Here is a 16,746-nt window from a genome sequence, read left to right as displayed (position 1 = left end):
ATCTTGTAGTCAAATTCCAGAGTTCTCAGATCAAAGAGAAAATATTACAAGCAGCCAGAAAGAAATAATTCAAGTATTGTGGAAATACAATAAGAATAACACAGGATTTAGCAGCGTCTATGCTAAGGGATCAAAAAGCTTGGAATATGATATTCCAGAGGTCAAAGGAGATAGGATTAAAATCAAGAATCACCTATCTAGCAAAATTGAATATAATACTTAGGGAAAAAAATTGAATTTCAATTAAATAGAGGACTTCCAAGCATTCTTGTTGAAAAGACCAGACCTGAATAGAATATTTGACTTTAAAATATAAGAATCAAGAGAAACACAAAAATATAAACAGGAAAGAGAAGCCTTAAGGAATTCATTAAAGCTGAACTGTTTACATCCTTACATAGAAAGGTATAATTTGTAATTCATGAGACCTTTTTCTGTATTAGGATAGTTATAGGAAATATATATATGTAGGTGTGTATGGGTATGTATATATGTGTAGGCATGTATATGCACATGGGTACATGGTGTACGTATATGTGTATGTAAATGTAAAGTGTATGTATGTATAGACAGATATAGATAAATATCTATATCTATATCTATCTGTTTATCATCTATACACATAGGCTGAGGGCACAGGATGAGCTGAATATAAAGGGAGAATACCTAAAAAATAGAATTTACCGTCAAATGGAATGTAGTAGGAGTAAGAGTGTGTGTGTTCATCCTTCATTGCCAAAGAAGACCATACCATCAGAGAAATATGATATGACTTTGTATTTGACTTTGTTTTGAGTGAGGGAGGGCTGTGCAGGTCACCAGCCTCATTTCTCCTCCATAGCCATCTGAATCCCAGACCAGATATTCATCAGGATGACTGGGGATGACCCAGGATGAGGCAATTGGGGTTAAGTGACTTGCCCAAGGTCACACAGCCAGTGAGTGTCAAGTGTCTGAGGTGAGATTTGAACTCAGGTCCTCATGACTCCTGCACTGGTACTCTATCCACTGCACCATCTAGCTGCCCTAGGAGTAAGAGAAAGGGAGAGGTAGAATGAAGCAAATCATCTCACATGAAAGAGCCAAGAAAGAGCTTTTACAATAGAAGGGAAGAGGATGGAGATAAAAGGAAATAAGTGAACCTTACTCTCATGGTATATGGCTTAAGGAGGGAATAACACACAATCAATTGGATATAGAAGTCTATTTTAGCCTGCAGGAAGGCAAGAAAGAAGGGAATAGGAGAGGGAAGATAATAGAAAGGACAGCAAATTGGGGAAAGGGATGATCAGAAGCAAATATTATTGTGGGAGGACAGGTCAAGGGAGAGAATTGAATAAATGGAGGGCAGGATAGGACAGAGGGAAATGTGATTAGCTTTTCACAACATAGCTATTATGGAAGTGTTTTGCATTGCTACACATGTATGACCTATACAGAATTGCATGTTTTCTCAATGAGGGTGGGGGGGGAGGGAGGAAGGGAGAGAATATGGAACTCAAAGCTTAATGATGAATGTTAAAAATTGCTTTAGCATGATGCTGAAAAGTAAGATATACAGGCAATGGGGTATAGAAATCTATTTTGCCCTACAGGAAAATAGAGGGGAGAGAGATGGAAGAAAGGAGGGATATAATAGAAGGGAGGACAGACTGGAGGAAGGGGTGGATGGGGTGCATACTGTCCTGTGGTGGGGTGTGGGGAGAGATGGGGAGAAAATTTTGAATTCAAATTCTTGTGGAAGTGAATGTTGAGAACTGAAAAATAAATTACATAGTCAAGAAATAAAATTGGACAAATGGAAAAGGAAGTATAAAAACTCACTGAAGAAAATAATTCCTTAAAAATTAGACTTGAGCAAGTGGAAGCCCATGACTCCCAGAAACATCAAGAAACAAACAAAATCAAAAGAATGAAAAGATAGAAAAAATGTGTAATATCCCATTGGAAAAATAACTCATCTAGAAAATAGATTGAGGAGAGATAATCTGAGAAATATTGGACTATTTGAAAGCCATCATCAAAAAAAGATCTTAGACATCATATTTCAAAAAGTTATCAAGAAACACTGACTGAATATTCAAGAACTGGAGGGTAAAATGGTGGAAAAATCCACTGATCAACTCCTGAAATGAATCTTAAAGTGAAAACTCCCAGGAATATTATAGCCAAATCCCAGGTGAAGGAGAAAATGCAGTAGCAAACAGTCAGAATGAAAAAAAATGAAATACCATAAAGCCACAGTCAGGATCACATAAGATTTAGCAGCTTCTATATTAAAGGACAGAAGGCAACTATGCTCAAAGGACTATAAAACTGCATACCCTTTGGTCCAGCAATACCATTACTACATCTGAATCCAAAAGAAATTAAAGAAAAATGAAAAAGACATATATGTACAAAAATATTTATAGCACCTTTTTTTTGTGCTGGTAATTAAGGGGATGCTGATCAATTTAGGATTGGCTGAATAAGTTGTGGTATATGGTTGCAATGAAATATCATTGTGCTTTAAGAAATGACAAATAAGTTGGTTTCAGGAAAACATGGCAAGACGTATATGAATTGACGCAAAGTGAAGTGAGGAGAACCAGGAGACTGAACAGTAATGACAATGTTTCAGTGATGATCAATTGTGACAGACCTGGCTACTCTGATCAGTACAATGATCCAAGATAATTCCAAAGGGCTTATGATAAAAAAAAAAATACTATCCATCAGCAGATACGGAACTAATGAACTCTAAGTGCAAACTGAAGTATAATTTTCTCATTTTCTTTGCCCTTCTTGCCTTTTGTTGAGGTATGGCTTTTTTAGAAGTATGTTTTGCATGATTTCATATATATAATTGATATTATATTGCTTGCCTTAACTGTGAGTGGGGGAATGGTGGGAGGGAGGAAAAGAATTTGGAATTCAAAATTTGAAAAGGAATGTTTCAAATAAATAAATAAAAATTTGAAAACCATAAATAATAAATTAAAAACATAGTTAAGCAAAAAAAAGAGAAAGATATACTTTCTAAGATAAATATATTATCAACTGTGAAAACACTCTTCAAATAAAGTTATTAGATGATTGGGGGAAAAAACTCCAAACCAACCAACAAATAAAATGTAGAGCTGCCTGCTGTTTATCAATATAGGAAAATTTATGTAGTGCCTTTCATAGTTTCAGGTGCTTGTGTACTCAAAAAATATTAAAGATTAAATTAGCATAGGATATTTTATATTTCAGTCTTGCATGATGTATTTAACTTTGCTTTCTCAAGCCTCTGAGACAGATCTGCAACAATTTTAGATACATTCAAAATAGGAGTAATGAATATCTGGCCTTTGGGTCAGGCTTGACCTTCACTTTAATTTCATTTAGGCCTATATCTAAAGTTCAAAAATAAAAAAGACAACATGACTTTGAGGGTCTTTATTTATAATCTTAAAAAGTAACAAGATGGAATTTTATACTGTGAAGCTATTTTTTTCTCTTTCTCCTTTCTTTCTTTTATCTCTCCCTCGAATATTTTCTTTGTGAGTCTCTTTATAACTTTGCATATGTATCTATGTATGAATATCTCCTTTTGCATTACACTTGTTTTCCCAAACATGTCTTCATGGGGGAGGAGCCAAGATGGCGGAGTAGAAAAACACACATATGCTAGCTCCGAACCCACAGCCCATAAAATATCTGTAAAGAAGAACTCCCAACAAATTCTGGAGCAGCAGGAGCCACAGAACAATGGAGCAGAGGAGATTTCTGTTCCAGAGAGACCTAAAACCTGATGTGAAAGGTCCGTTGTGCACCAGACCTGGAGCAGAGCCCAGCCCTACCTTGGCCGCATGGCACCAAGAGGAGCAGATCTGAGCAGGCTTCAGGGACAGAATCTCCAGCGGCCACGCAGGTCCCTCTACCCACAGGTGACAAGGGTTGGTGAGAGGGTCTCTTTGGCTGGTAGAGAGGGGAGTGGGGTGTCCTCATAACTCAGGCCCCCTCAGGAGGCAGCAGCGGAGGTGGCAGCAGACTGGGGCTCCTCAAGCAGGCAGGAGCCCGGATCCATTGTTGAAGGTCTCCCCATAAACCCCCTGAGGGAACTGAGTCCCATGTGGTGGCCCTGCCCCAACCTGAGCACCTGAACTTAATCTAACACTGAATAGCAGCCCCACCCCCGCCCAAAGCCCTCAGGCTGGGAAGCAGCATTTGAATCTCAGACCCCAAGTGCTGGCTGGGCAGATCTGGAGGGGAAGTGGGGGTGGAAAGAAAACTCAGAAGTCAAGTCACTGGCTGGGAAAATGCCCAGAAAAGGGAAAAAAAATAAGACTATAGAAGGTTACTTTCTTGGTGAACAGGCATTTTCTCCCTTCCTTTCTGATGAGGAAGAACAATGCTTACCATCAGGGAAAAACGCAGAAGTCAAGGCTTCTGTATCCCAGCCCACCCAATGGGCTCAGGCCATGGAAGAGCTCAAAAAGGATTTTGAAAATCAAGTTAGAGAGGTGAAGGAAAAACTGGGAAGAGAAATGAGTGACATGCAAGCAAAGCATGAAAAACAAGTAAACACCCTGCTAAAGGAGACCCAAAAAAATGCTGAAGAAAATAACACCTTGAAAAATAGGCTAACTCAATTGGCAAAAGAGGTTCAAAAAGCCAATGAGGAGAAGAATGCTTTCAAAAGCAGAATTAGCCAAATGGAAAAGGAGGTTCAAAAGCTCACTGAAGAAAATAGTTCTTTCAAAATTAGAATGGCACAGATGGAGGCTAATGACTTTATGAGAAACCAAGAAATCACAAAACAAAACCCAAACATCTTCAGTGTGATAGACAGAACAAAAATTCAAAACTATTTCTGAAAAATCTCAACATAGATTCAGCTCTTAAAAAATCCTGATCCCTCAATACATAGCAATGGTTCCAATATTGCCACATGGGACAATACTTAGAGAACTCCACACTATATCCTGAATCCTTCCCTGCCAGGAAGAGACCAGAGAAAACATGCAAAATATGCCTCTTGAGTGAAACTCCTACTGAAGAAATTTAGACCATGAAATTCCTTTTCAATTCCCTGAATGCTTACGTAGATATAACCCCGGTCTTATGGGTAATCCAAAACACTTAAAGATACAGAGATTAGCTAGTCTAATGGCATATACTTGCCCAGTAATCACTTTCCTTTCTTCTAAAATAAATCCAATAATCCTGTCTCTATATGCTGCCACACATACTGAATATAGCCTAGCTGGGGTGGCTCTGTCTTCTGGGCCAAATTAGCCAGCTACTTTCTGCTTTACCATTACCACCAGGCATGATTCTTATTGTTTTCCTGATGGTGCAGACAGCATCCTTTCCCCCATAATCATTTGCCTGGGAAAAGGGTCTGTCACTTGACCTATTTTATACACCTAGAATGAACTGACTTACTCCAGGAAAGGAGGAACATTCTTTCTCCATTAATTGGTATGTTATGTAGTTATCAATGTTTTTACAGTCATTTTTTGTTGATTGGTTACTTTTCACTAGTGTCAGATGATTTATGCAATTAAAAACCTATCCTATACATCTGAATGTTCCTATGTCCAGCATTCTTTCCCCATTCCTCTTCTTGCCCTTTTCCTGAAGGATAATTAGTGATTTTCTGTCACGTCATGTTTATGCTGGAGTGACAGACTTTTGGCCACTGTACCTTCCTTTCTTTCTGTGCTTTCTCTGCCTGAATCAAAATCTTAAATTTAAAAGCCCTGTCTGTCTAAGGCTATTTCTCATCATTGTCAACAGCTTCCCTTGAACTGTCAGCCTCATAGCAAAGAATGATGGCTTTCCTTCTCTCTGAGTTACTGTGACGTAAGGTCAGTTTATTTGGTAGAGGATTGAAAATTTGCCCTTGTGTATTTGAAACTGTTCGGTGACCCATATTCTAGTTGCAACAGCGCCTGTGCTCCATAAACTGTTATAGTTTAAAGAGTACAGATTACAGATGAAAAGTACAGGTTAAGGATGTTAAACCACATTAGCATGGAGGTGAATGTTCAGGGCATGGAATAGGAACTTCATCATCTAAATTTCCTAAATAGAAATTTTCCTTGGTAAGCATGCAAGTTCTATTCTGAGCATCCCTTCGAAATCCTGTGCCTTCAGTGACCCTTGTTTTCTACATCAATAGAATGGTTTCTTGCCAGACCTGCCTTCTACCGAGAATTTTCCCTTCACTCTAACCACAGTTTTCTGTAAGAGTGGCATAGCCCCCCTTCACTGTTAAGCTAAGTATAATGGAATTCTTTGACATCTCAGAACCAGTTGTGACTAGTGTCTAAGCAATATACCCTAGTTACTAGCTCTAGATAAACACACCCATACATATAACCAAGGAAAAGTTTTTGCTATACCTCTATGGCATCCCCAGTGACAATTCTTCTCACAATTGTGAAAAGTATTTGCTTTGTAGGCCAAAATCCCCTATCAAGTAACTGCATTCTCTGTTTTAGAAATACTTCTATCCCCATCTTGGAGCAGTGAGGTTCCTCCATTGGTCCATCACCTAGACCCACTGTCACTACCAGCTAACAACTCATGGCAAGCCTAGGCTCAGGATTTCCTTTCTGCCTTCAATATTTTCCTTCTATTCCTGAGCTTGCTCACTGCTCCTGTCTTCTATATGGTCACTATTTAAGGGTCCCTTGTAATTACATGATTGTCCATCTCCTGGATCCAAATACCCTAGTATATGAATTACTGAGCAAAAACACTGAGTGAAAGTTAACCTGTTTATTAAACCTATTACACATAGAAAGCTGGTCTCAGAGCCAGGAGAAACTGGTTTCAAGCCGTGCCTCTGTCATATTGGCTGTATGAAACTGGACAAATCACATAACCTTTAAGAACCTTAGACAACTCTCCAATAAGTGACAGAAAAGATGTTAACTTCCATTGGAGGAGGGTACTTCCTCACCCATAAGTTTCCTATAGCAATTAAATCACAAATCTAGTTCCTAACTTTTCTCCATAGTATGCTTTAGGATTTGAACACTACCTTATGGTGGTTAAGAATTAAATTAGAATTTTAGGCTATGACCAAACTTTAGCACCTTTGACTTATGTTTTTCCATGCAGTCCCTTTGTGAAGTCATAAAGATTTCTGTAGGGGAGTAAGCCTCAAGGCAAGTTTCTCAGGGAGCAACCAAGAACAAAAAGTCCATATTATACTAGAAAAGACTCAAAAAATCTTCCAATATGTCAGTGAAGAAGATCCACTTTTTTACTTTGAAAGTAGTTCCCTCCTTCCTCTTCAGTTCATCCCCTTTTTTGAATTACATTTTCAAAGATTTTAAAATGTAAATCTAGGAGTAGAAGAAAGATATAACACTTTACATCCCCCACCAATCACTGTCCTAGAACCCCTGGGAAATGAGGAAAACTGATGTATCAGAAATGGAAGCTTTCATGTGCATATGGACTCTGTTCAACAAAAACTTCTAAGTGGAAAAACTGGAAAGTTGTCTAGAAGAAAAATATTTAGATCAATATCTCATAACTTGAAAATGAAGTCCAAATGGAAATATGGATTACGTATTAAAGATAAATATAAACGGATTAGAGCAGAGGAGAAGATTCCTTTCACAATGATAGGTAGAGGGAGAACTCTTGGCCATGCAAAGTGTAAAGAGAAAGCTGAAAATTTTGTATGCAAACAAATCACTGTAGTTAAAACTGGAGGGGGAAGTCAACTAGGAAAACTATATCAAATTTTCTGACCCAAATTGTATATTTAGAAGATGGAGATAGGGACCAGACTTGTGATTTCATTTATATAAGAAATTATGGGGTTAAGAAACTATCTACACTAATGCAACATTAAATCTCTGTAACTTATCTGAGAGCTGTCTATAGCACTGAGAGGATTTATGCATATACTCATACTATACTTTATGTTATATATTACTGGCGTATACAGTTATCCTTTCCCCATTGTGATTTCTATCTTTGTAGGTTGGCATAAGAAGCTGCAGATGACACATGAAGGCCAAGAGATGACACAGAGGCTACAACTAAATACTTACCCCAAATTTTATAATAAGGTATTGTAAACACCCTATAAAGGAAAAAGAAAAAATTCAGACTTCTTCTTTGGTACAAAGGGAGTGACAAAAATTTATACAGATTATAGGGGTGCTGTGCCCCTAACCCCCATGATGTGGAAGGGATGACTATAGCATGTGTAGGATGAACCCAGGTTTCCACTCTCTAGCTATATGTCACACTACTTTCTCAGGATATAAATGGTCAATGAAAATGACATATTCCCTAAAAGATAAATGATCAAAAGATATGAACTGGAAGTTCTCAAAATGAAGGCAAGCTATAAACAATTATACTGAAACATTCTCTAATAATAAGAGAATTAATAATAGTAAAAAGCATCAACAGTAAGAGAAATATAAGTCAAAAACATTATAAGGTTCTACTTCATACCAGAAAATGCCAGTTGTTGGAGCTGTGAATTGGTTCAACCATTCTTGAAAGCAGTTTTTAATTCTTGTAGGAGAGCTTCTGGCAGCTCTTCTAAACCTCTGGTATCAGGATAGTATAAATGACTGATTCAGTAAAAGAAAGGGAATTGTTAAATGATAAGTTTACTTAGATTGTAAGACTATAGCTGTCAAACATAGGGCAAGGAAACATATGGCTAGTGATTGTTCTGGTTCTGTTTTGGGGAGGTTAGCTGAGTTGAATATCAAGAGTTTTCCTTAGTTCTATTTTTCTCCAGAGTTAATGATTGAATGGAGGTAAATGTTACCAATAGAGTGGAGATCTGCCAAGTCTGAGAATGTGGAACTATACCTCAGTGCACATATTTTATGTGGTCAGGGAAATAGTATGATCACTTGACAAATGCAAAACTTTCTGTTATCCATGAAACAAAGAAATCTTTATATAGCTATTTACGTAGCTGGGGCTACTGTCCATCAACATTTTCCAACCCACAATGACTTGTAATCCTATCAGCTTTACATACTATGTACTTCTCCTTTGAAATTCTATCCATACCACAGTCTAGGAACTTTCCCCCTTGAAATCCAACCTGTTTCCTTGAACTTGCTTCCTCCTTTGTAATGTGCAAAGGCCTGGCCAAGAACTATACCCTGAAATAACTAAAATGTGTGCATTTTTCAATCTAGAAATACCATAGTTAAGCATATACCCTAATGTTGTCAGCCAGAGAGGGAAAGGTATCAAGTGACCAACAAGATGGAGAATTAGACATTATCTTTGATCTTCATGGTCTCCCAGATCTCTCTAAAATATGAATAATGCAGAAGAGATAAAGTAATTTCAGCTGTTTCCATGGCCTGACAGTAAGAAACCAAACAGGGTAAAAATTTGACAACAGAGAAGACTGACATTCTCTAAATCCTAACTAGTGTTCATTAGTGTTAGCTAGCGTTCACCCACTATCTCACTACCCATCACACTTCTAGCAACATGGCTGCAAAAGTGAATTTACAGGCTTATAATAGAGCTCAATTCCATACATCTGCCCCTCTCCCTCCTCTTAGTGCCTTGGAGAGCCAAACTCAAGGGGTAGTACATGCTGCAAAAACTCTATTTCAATGTTCTATGCCACAGCAGAGCTCCACATGAGTTTTGAGGTACAGAAGGAACAGGATATTATCCATGTCCATGTTTATAACAGAACTCAACTCTTTGTCCTTACCCTTCACATTCTTTCAATTCCATAAAAATTTAAATTTCATATGGCAGATATTTATTCAGCTCTTTAACAGTTTTGTGTTGCAACAGAATTCAGCTTGACAGAGCTCAGCTCTAAACATCAGCTTCCTAACTTCAGTGTCACAGCAGAAATTTGCTCAAGCAAGGATAATGACATAGCAACACTTAGTGATACTGTGCTAAACAACTGACGAACAGAGGGAATAGGGCAGGACACATGTTTATGTGGTAAAAGGCTCTGTGGAAATCTACTAAGCTTGAGGAAAAGTGTCCAACATTCAGCTGAGGCTAGTTCTGTTGCTCCCAAAGTCATTTGGGGCACAGATTTTGACTAGTGAACTGTGAATTGTCCAGAATGGGAGGAGACTGAGGCACTTTGATATCTAGCCCCTAAGGATACCATTATAAAAAGAAGGGAGGGAGCCAGAAAGTGAGAAATAGGGGAAAATGAAGAGGAAAAAAATATTGAAATGATAAAATATCTCAGGAGGAAGGAAACTCAAAGACTTTGAGCATATGAAGAGAAAGCAACAGGGAAGACATCAAGAATAGAAGGAAATATGTCCTCTAACTTTAATAAAAAGGTTCAGAATTCTATGAATAAATACTGCAAAAAAAGTAAAATGATTCCATAGCTGATGAGGCAAAGGATCTAATGTATTTTGAAGAGGGTATGAAACAACAGCATCTTGGTTTAAAAGAGAAATAAAATTGTGAGAGCAGAATTTATGGTAAGCAGAGCAAAAATAATTGGCAGGATAGAAAAACTTGAATTTGTGGTGGCAAGTTTCACCAAAGAAACAAAAAAAGATAACTAATTGTGAATGCAAGTACATGGAAGTGAAGAAAAAATGTGGAAGAAGAGAAGCAAAAAGCAATAACCTTAGAAGAAAACCTATTCTTTCAAGCAAAAAATAATGATCTCAAAGACATGATTCATAGAAACAACTTATGGATTAAAAGTCTCCCAAAAGACAATGACAAGTCAAAAATCATAACACAGCAATGCAAGAAATAATAAAAAAAAACTACCCAGAACTTCTCAGCATAGAAAACTGTCAATGGAAAGAAGCCACCAATCATCCATAGAGGGAAAAACACTATGCTCCAAACTGACTCACAGTGGTTAAATTTAACAATTGTGTGGGAAAAGAAAATGAGGGAATAAAATAATGAGTTCCAAAGAGCACTGGAGCTCAGGATATAGTCAAAGGTGACCTAACTTGCCAACGTGAGCCTAACTGTAAATAAAAAGAAGATGGACTTCAACAGTAAAGAGGCATTTCAAGCATTCCTAGAAAGAAAACTAAAGGTGAAGGTATTAGTTGATCTCAAATATCCCAGACAGCAGAAACAAAGGGTAAACAAATGCAGTTATGAACCATCAACAGCAAAAGAACAAAACCTTCAGGAGGAGTCAAGGATAAAAGTAGAAGTCGAATGGAAGTAATAAGAAATAGGCCTCAAAAATCATAAACAAAAATTTATAACACCCAGCCTACAAGTGAATTAACTACAGAATGGAAAAACACATAAAGCAGTGGAGGGAAGGAAAAAAAAAATAGAAGGCAATTTGTGATATATCCTAATTAAGTCAAAGGCTACAAATGTAAGGAAAATAGAGAAGAGAGACTACAGGAGAATGAATCCTAAGGATTGAAAAATAGGGAAAGAAAAGGGGAAAAACCTTGTTTTATCAATGAGAGGGTACCAAAGCTGAATTCTCTTAAGGGAGAAGGTATTCTACAAAAGGAGATGAGGCCCTTCCTTGCCTTTGTAGGGATTTATAGACACTCCTCATCCTGCTTCAGGAGGATAATCAGAGTTCCTGGGGAGAAAATGACACCCAGAAGAGTGAAAGAAATGGATCCAAGGAAAAGATTTTGAGGCAAATGGGGCAAAAAATGATCAAGAGTAGTGTAAAGATGTCAGTCAATAAGCATTTATTATGTTTCATCATACTCTATTATATGCTAGCCCCCAAGGATACAAAGAATAGCAAATGACACCCCCTGCCTTCAAGGAGATTATGATTTGGTGGAGGAGACAATAAGCAAACAAATAAGTACAGAAAAGCTATGCAGAGGAGAGATAGGAGATAAGAAGTAGAGGGAGGGCACTAGTATTAAGTGGGGTTGGGAAAGGCTTCCTTTAGAAGGCAGGATTTCAGCTGGGACTTGAAGAAGGCCAGTGAATGAAGGAGGTAGAGAAGAAGAGGCAGATCATAGGAATGAGGAACAGTCAGAGAAAAATCCTGGAGTTGAGAAATGAGATGCCTTGTTTATAGGACAGCAAGGAGTCCCTTATCACTGGTTCAAAGAATACCTGGGAGTGGGGTGGGAATACAAAGTATAAAAAGATTAAAAAGATTGTGGGCAGAGAGGTCGAATTATGGATGGCTTTGAATGCTAAACAAAGGATTTTGCATTTCATGCTGGATGTGATGGGGAACAACCACAATTTGTTAAGTATGGCAGTAGTATGACTGGTCCTGCACTTTGGGAAAAACACTTTGATATCTGAATGGAAGATAGAATGGAGTGGGGTGAGACTTGTGGTGGGCAGATCCATCAAATGAAGAGTTTGAAGCAAACAGAGCTTAAGTGACTTGTCCAGTGTTACATAGCTAGTGTCACAATAATTTCCTAATCACTACAGCACTGACTCTTAAAAATGATAGATTTACTAAAGGCACTTGCATGTCTTCTCAACTGGAAATTAATCTCAACATTAACATTTTTAATAAGTAATATTTATAGAATAACATTCCAATTATCAAGATATAACTTTTATTCAATAGAAAGCAATCTGAGTTACAATCTCCAAACAATGCACAAAGAAAGAGTAAACCCATATATCCAGAGCAACTCATGGTTATGGGCTGCAGGCCTGCATATTAGTGGTCACTTTTAGTGAATTGCTTTTACTAACCATCACCTACTTTTCTTCTGAGTCTCTCTATTCTTACACTGGACAAAACTATTTTCTTTTCACTACTTTTGGGATGCTCAGAGAGTATAAATTTTTTTTAGTAAATCAACAGCATGATCCTCAATGAAACAGTGGCTTTAAGCTGGGGTTTGTAGGTTTCAGGTCACCTTCCTTGACTGGGCACAGGGATAGCATTGAGTTATGTCAATAGCAAGACATTCCTTTGAGTTGGAGAACTGCTAAGCTCCTCAGATGTGCAGGTAAGATGTTTGGGGCTCCCCCCCCCCTCTGGCTATAGAGGTACTAAAGAATACAAACAAGCTCAGTCAACTTTTCACACAACAGCACTTTGCTTTCTGTAATTTGCTCCCAACAGCCACAGAATTCTCCTATAATCAAAACAATTCTCAGGTAAGTTGTAGAGCTTGTTTGTCCTCTGTCAACTCTCAAACTATAATGGGAACCAAATTCAGATGAGTCCAATCAGGTCTAATCACTTCTAGCAGCTACAAGAGCTCTTCTCCAATGAACTCTCAATAACTACAGAGTTTCTGGCTCAGTCGGTTCACTCAGCACATAAGAACTTGCAGCTTTCTCTCTTACGAAATTTACTATTTGACAAAAACTGCTAGGAAAACTGGAAAGTAGTGTGGAAGAAACTAGACCAATATCTCACCCTCTGTACCAAGATAAGCTCAAAATGAGTATATAATTTAGACATTAAGAGTGATATAAGCAAATTAGTGAAACATGGAATAAATTACCTGTCAGGTCTACAGGGCAAGAATTTGTGACTAAGTGATGAAGAGTATCACAGGAGATAAAATGGGTAATTTTGATGATATAAATTAAAGTTTTTTGCACAAACAAAAACAATACAGCCAAAATTAGAAGAAAATGGAAACGGAAAAAATTTATGGTAAATTCCTTTGATAAAGGTCTCATATCTTAAATATATAGAGAACTCAGAAAATTTACCAAAAAAATAAGAGCCATTACTCCACTGATAAATGATGAAAGGATATGAACAAGCAGTTTTCAAAAGAAGTCAAAGGTATGTTCATATTTAAAAATTCTCTCAATCACTAAAAATTAGAGAAATGTAAATTAAAACAACTTTGAGGTACCACCTCACATCCAACACATTGGCTAATATAATGGAAAAGGAAGATGACAAATGTTGGATAAGAAGTGGGAAAATCAGTACACTAAAGCATTGTTGGTGCAGCTGTGAACTTATCCAACTAATCCAATCTGGAGAACAATTTGGAACTATACCCAAAAAGTAATAAAACTTAACAAACTCAACAATTAAAAACTGTTGGCCATGGCAGATTTCTAGGAGTTTACCTTGGGGGTAGGAGATGATTAGAACTTGCTAGTCAGAACAGGGTGAGGTCCCAGAGTTTTCCAAGGGATTTTCTAGGACAAGATAAACAAATGACATATATTATCCCCACAATCCTCAAGCAATTTTCAGCTATATCCTTCAAAACCCTTAAAAATCACATGCAAATGAACTGATTGATAGAAGGCCCCAGTAACCATCTTTGCCTCATTTAGTACTTTTGCAGATGCTCTCCAAAAGGTCTTCTACATATATATATATATATATATATATATATATATATATATATATACACACACACACACACACACACACACAATATATACCAGGTTATTTTTCTCTCAGGTCCTAGAACTCAAGCTGTTTTTTCTCACACAAATTTCCTTTGAAACAAATGAAATGGCCACACAGGAAGAGGCTAATACCTGACATTGGGATGTAGATTTTCCTGAACTACAATATTTGACAAAGTGGGAAGAGTTTTTTGGTAGGAAAAACATAATAAAAATTGAGAGGTTATTTAACTGAAATTCCTTCTACTAGACCTGAAATTTTGAAAATTTACAGTTGGAGTTAACAGAATGTTGACAAGATCATGACTGTCATGTTGATCAATACTGCTGAATAGCTTTCCCCTTCTTTTTCACAGTCTTTGTTATAAGGGATGGTTTGTTGAGCAGACAGTGGAGGAAGGATTCAGAAATAAGGGTGATATAAAAACAGTACATATAAACAAAGGTTAGATTATTTATAAAGATTAAAATAAGAAAGTTAACAAGAAGGAAAAAAGAGTGTCCAAGTACTCTCACAAAATAACTGCCACACTGTGGCACATGACTTCAGAAAGAACAGAAGACAGTTCCAGGTTCTAGGGTAAGGAATGAAATCTACCCCCAAGTGAAAAAAATGAAAAAAAATTGTAACAAATAGGCATAACCACACAAAAGACATGCCTATCTTGAGTATATCACCTTTCAGTTCGGGAGTCTTACCACTCATTCTCTGGAATAATGGTTGATCGTTGCATTGATCAGAATTCTTAGATCTTTCAAAGTTGTTTTTCTTTGTAAATTTTTGGTTATTTTTAAAAATTACCTTCCTGCTTCTACTCATTTGACCCTGCATCAATTCATACAGCTCCTCTCAGCTGTCTCTGAAGCTATCCCTTCAGTGATTTATTATGGTTCAATGGCAATTTAGTCCCAGTAAGTGACAGGCCATAAATTGTTCAGCAATTCCTCATTAATGGGCACCATATTTGTTTCCAGTGGTTTGTTTTTTTTTTTTTTTACTATGAAGGAGAGTTACAAATATTTTTTGAAAAAATATGTATGTCTGTTTCTTTTTTTATTTGATCTATTTGGATCATAGGACTAGTAGTAGTATCATTGGATCAAAAGGTATGCACATTTTAGACATTTTTCAGGCATAGTTGCATATTGCTTTCCAAAATATCTGGACCAATTCACTACTCCACCAATAGTGCAATAAAGTGTCCAACCTCTGTAATTTTCCATTTTTGTCAACTGGCCCAATCTGAGGGGAGGACTTGAGAGAAGCCTTAATTTACATTTTTCTAACTAAAAGTGGTTTAAAGAATTATTCCATATGACTGTTGTTAGTTTGGATTTCTTCCCTTGAAAATTACTTGTTTATATCAGTCTTTGCAGAATATACGATGATATACTTAGAGAATCCTAGAGAATCAAGTAAAACACTATTTGAAATAATAAACAACTTTAGCAAAGTTGCAGGATACAAAATAAACCCCAATAAAGGATCTGAATTTCCATATGTTACTAACAAAGCCGAACAGCAAGATGTAGAAAGAGAAATTTCATTTAAAGTTACTGCAGATACTATAAAATATTTGGGAGTCTCCCTGCCAAAATAAACCTAGGGACAATATGAACACAATATCAAAACACTTTTTGCTCAAATAAACCCAGATTTAAATAATTGGAAAAATATCAGTAGCTCATGGGTAGGACAAGTTAATACAATAAAAATGACAATTCTACCTAAATTAATTTACCTATTCAGTGCCATACAATCAAAATACCCAAAAATTATTTTATAAAGCTAGAAAAATGATATCAGAATTCATCTGGAAGAACAAAAGGTCCAGAATATCAAGGGAATTAATGAAAAGAAATGCTAGGGAAGGGGGCCTAGCCATCCCAGATCTTAAATTACATTATAAAGCAGCAATCATCAAAGCAAATTTCTACTGGCTAAGAAATAGAGGGGTAGATCAGTGGAATAGATTAGGTACACAAGACACAGTAGTCAATGACTATAGCATTCTACTGTTTGATAAACCCAAATACCCCAGCTTCTGGGATAAGAACTCACTGTTTGGCAAAAACTTCTGGGAAAACTGGAAAACAGTGTGGTAGAAACTGGGCATAGATCTGACACACATATCAGAATAAAGTCCAAATGGGTACATGATTTAGGTATAAAGGCTGATACTATAAACAAACTAAGGGAGCAAAAAATAGTTTATATGTCAGATTTATATAGAATGGAGTAATTTATGACTAAAGAGATAGACAACATTATGAAATTCAAAGTGGATAATTTGATTACATTAAATTGAAAAGTTTTTGTATAAACAAAGTCAATGCAACCAAGATTAGGAGGAAAGCAGAAAACTGGGAAAGAATCTTTACAACCTGTGTCACTGATAAAGGCCTCATTTCTAAAATATACAGAGAACTGAGTCAAATTTACAAGAATACAAG

At 36.8% G+C, this 16,746-nt stretch overlaps 1 long non-coding RNA gene across 1 annotated transcript in view; it reads right to left on the bottom strand.

Annotated features, from left to right (window-relative positions):
- The window catches only part of LOC140523626 (uncharacterized), a 46,747-nt gene extending 32,017 nt beyond the window's left edge, over nucleotides 1–14,730 (bottom strand). The window contains exons 1-2 of the long non-coding RNA XR_011973429.1: nucleotides 14,425–14,730; nucleotides 14,002–14,073 (exon numbers count right to left, since the gene is read on the bottom strand). This is a non-coding gene — a long non-coding RNA (uncharacterized lncRNA). The remainder of the gene's footprint in view (nucleotides 1–14,001; nucleotides 14,074–14,424) is intronic.
- Between the last annotated feature and the right edge of the window lie 2,016 nt (nucleotides 14,731–16,746).

Source organism: Notamacropus eugenii, chromosome 1, assembly GCF_028372415.1.
Source record: "Notamacropus eugenii isolate mMacEug1 chromosome 1, mMacEug1.pri_v2, whole genome shotgun sequence".
Classification (NCBI taxonomy): Eukaryota; Metazoa; Chordata; class Mammalia; order Diprotodontia; family Macropodidae; genus Notamacropus; species Notamacropus eugenii.
Note: the sequence above shows the minus strand (reverse complement) of the source record. Positions and strands in the feature narration are given on the sequence as shown.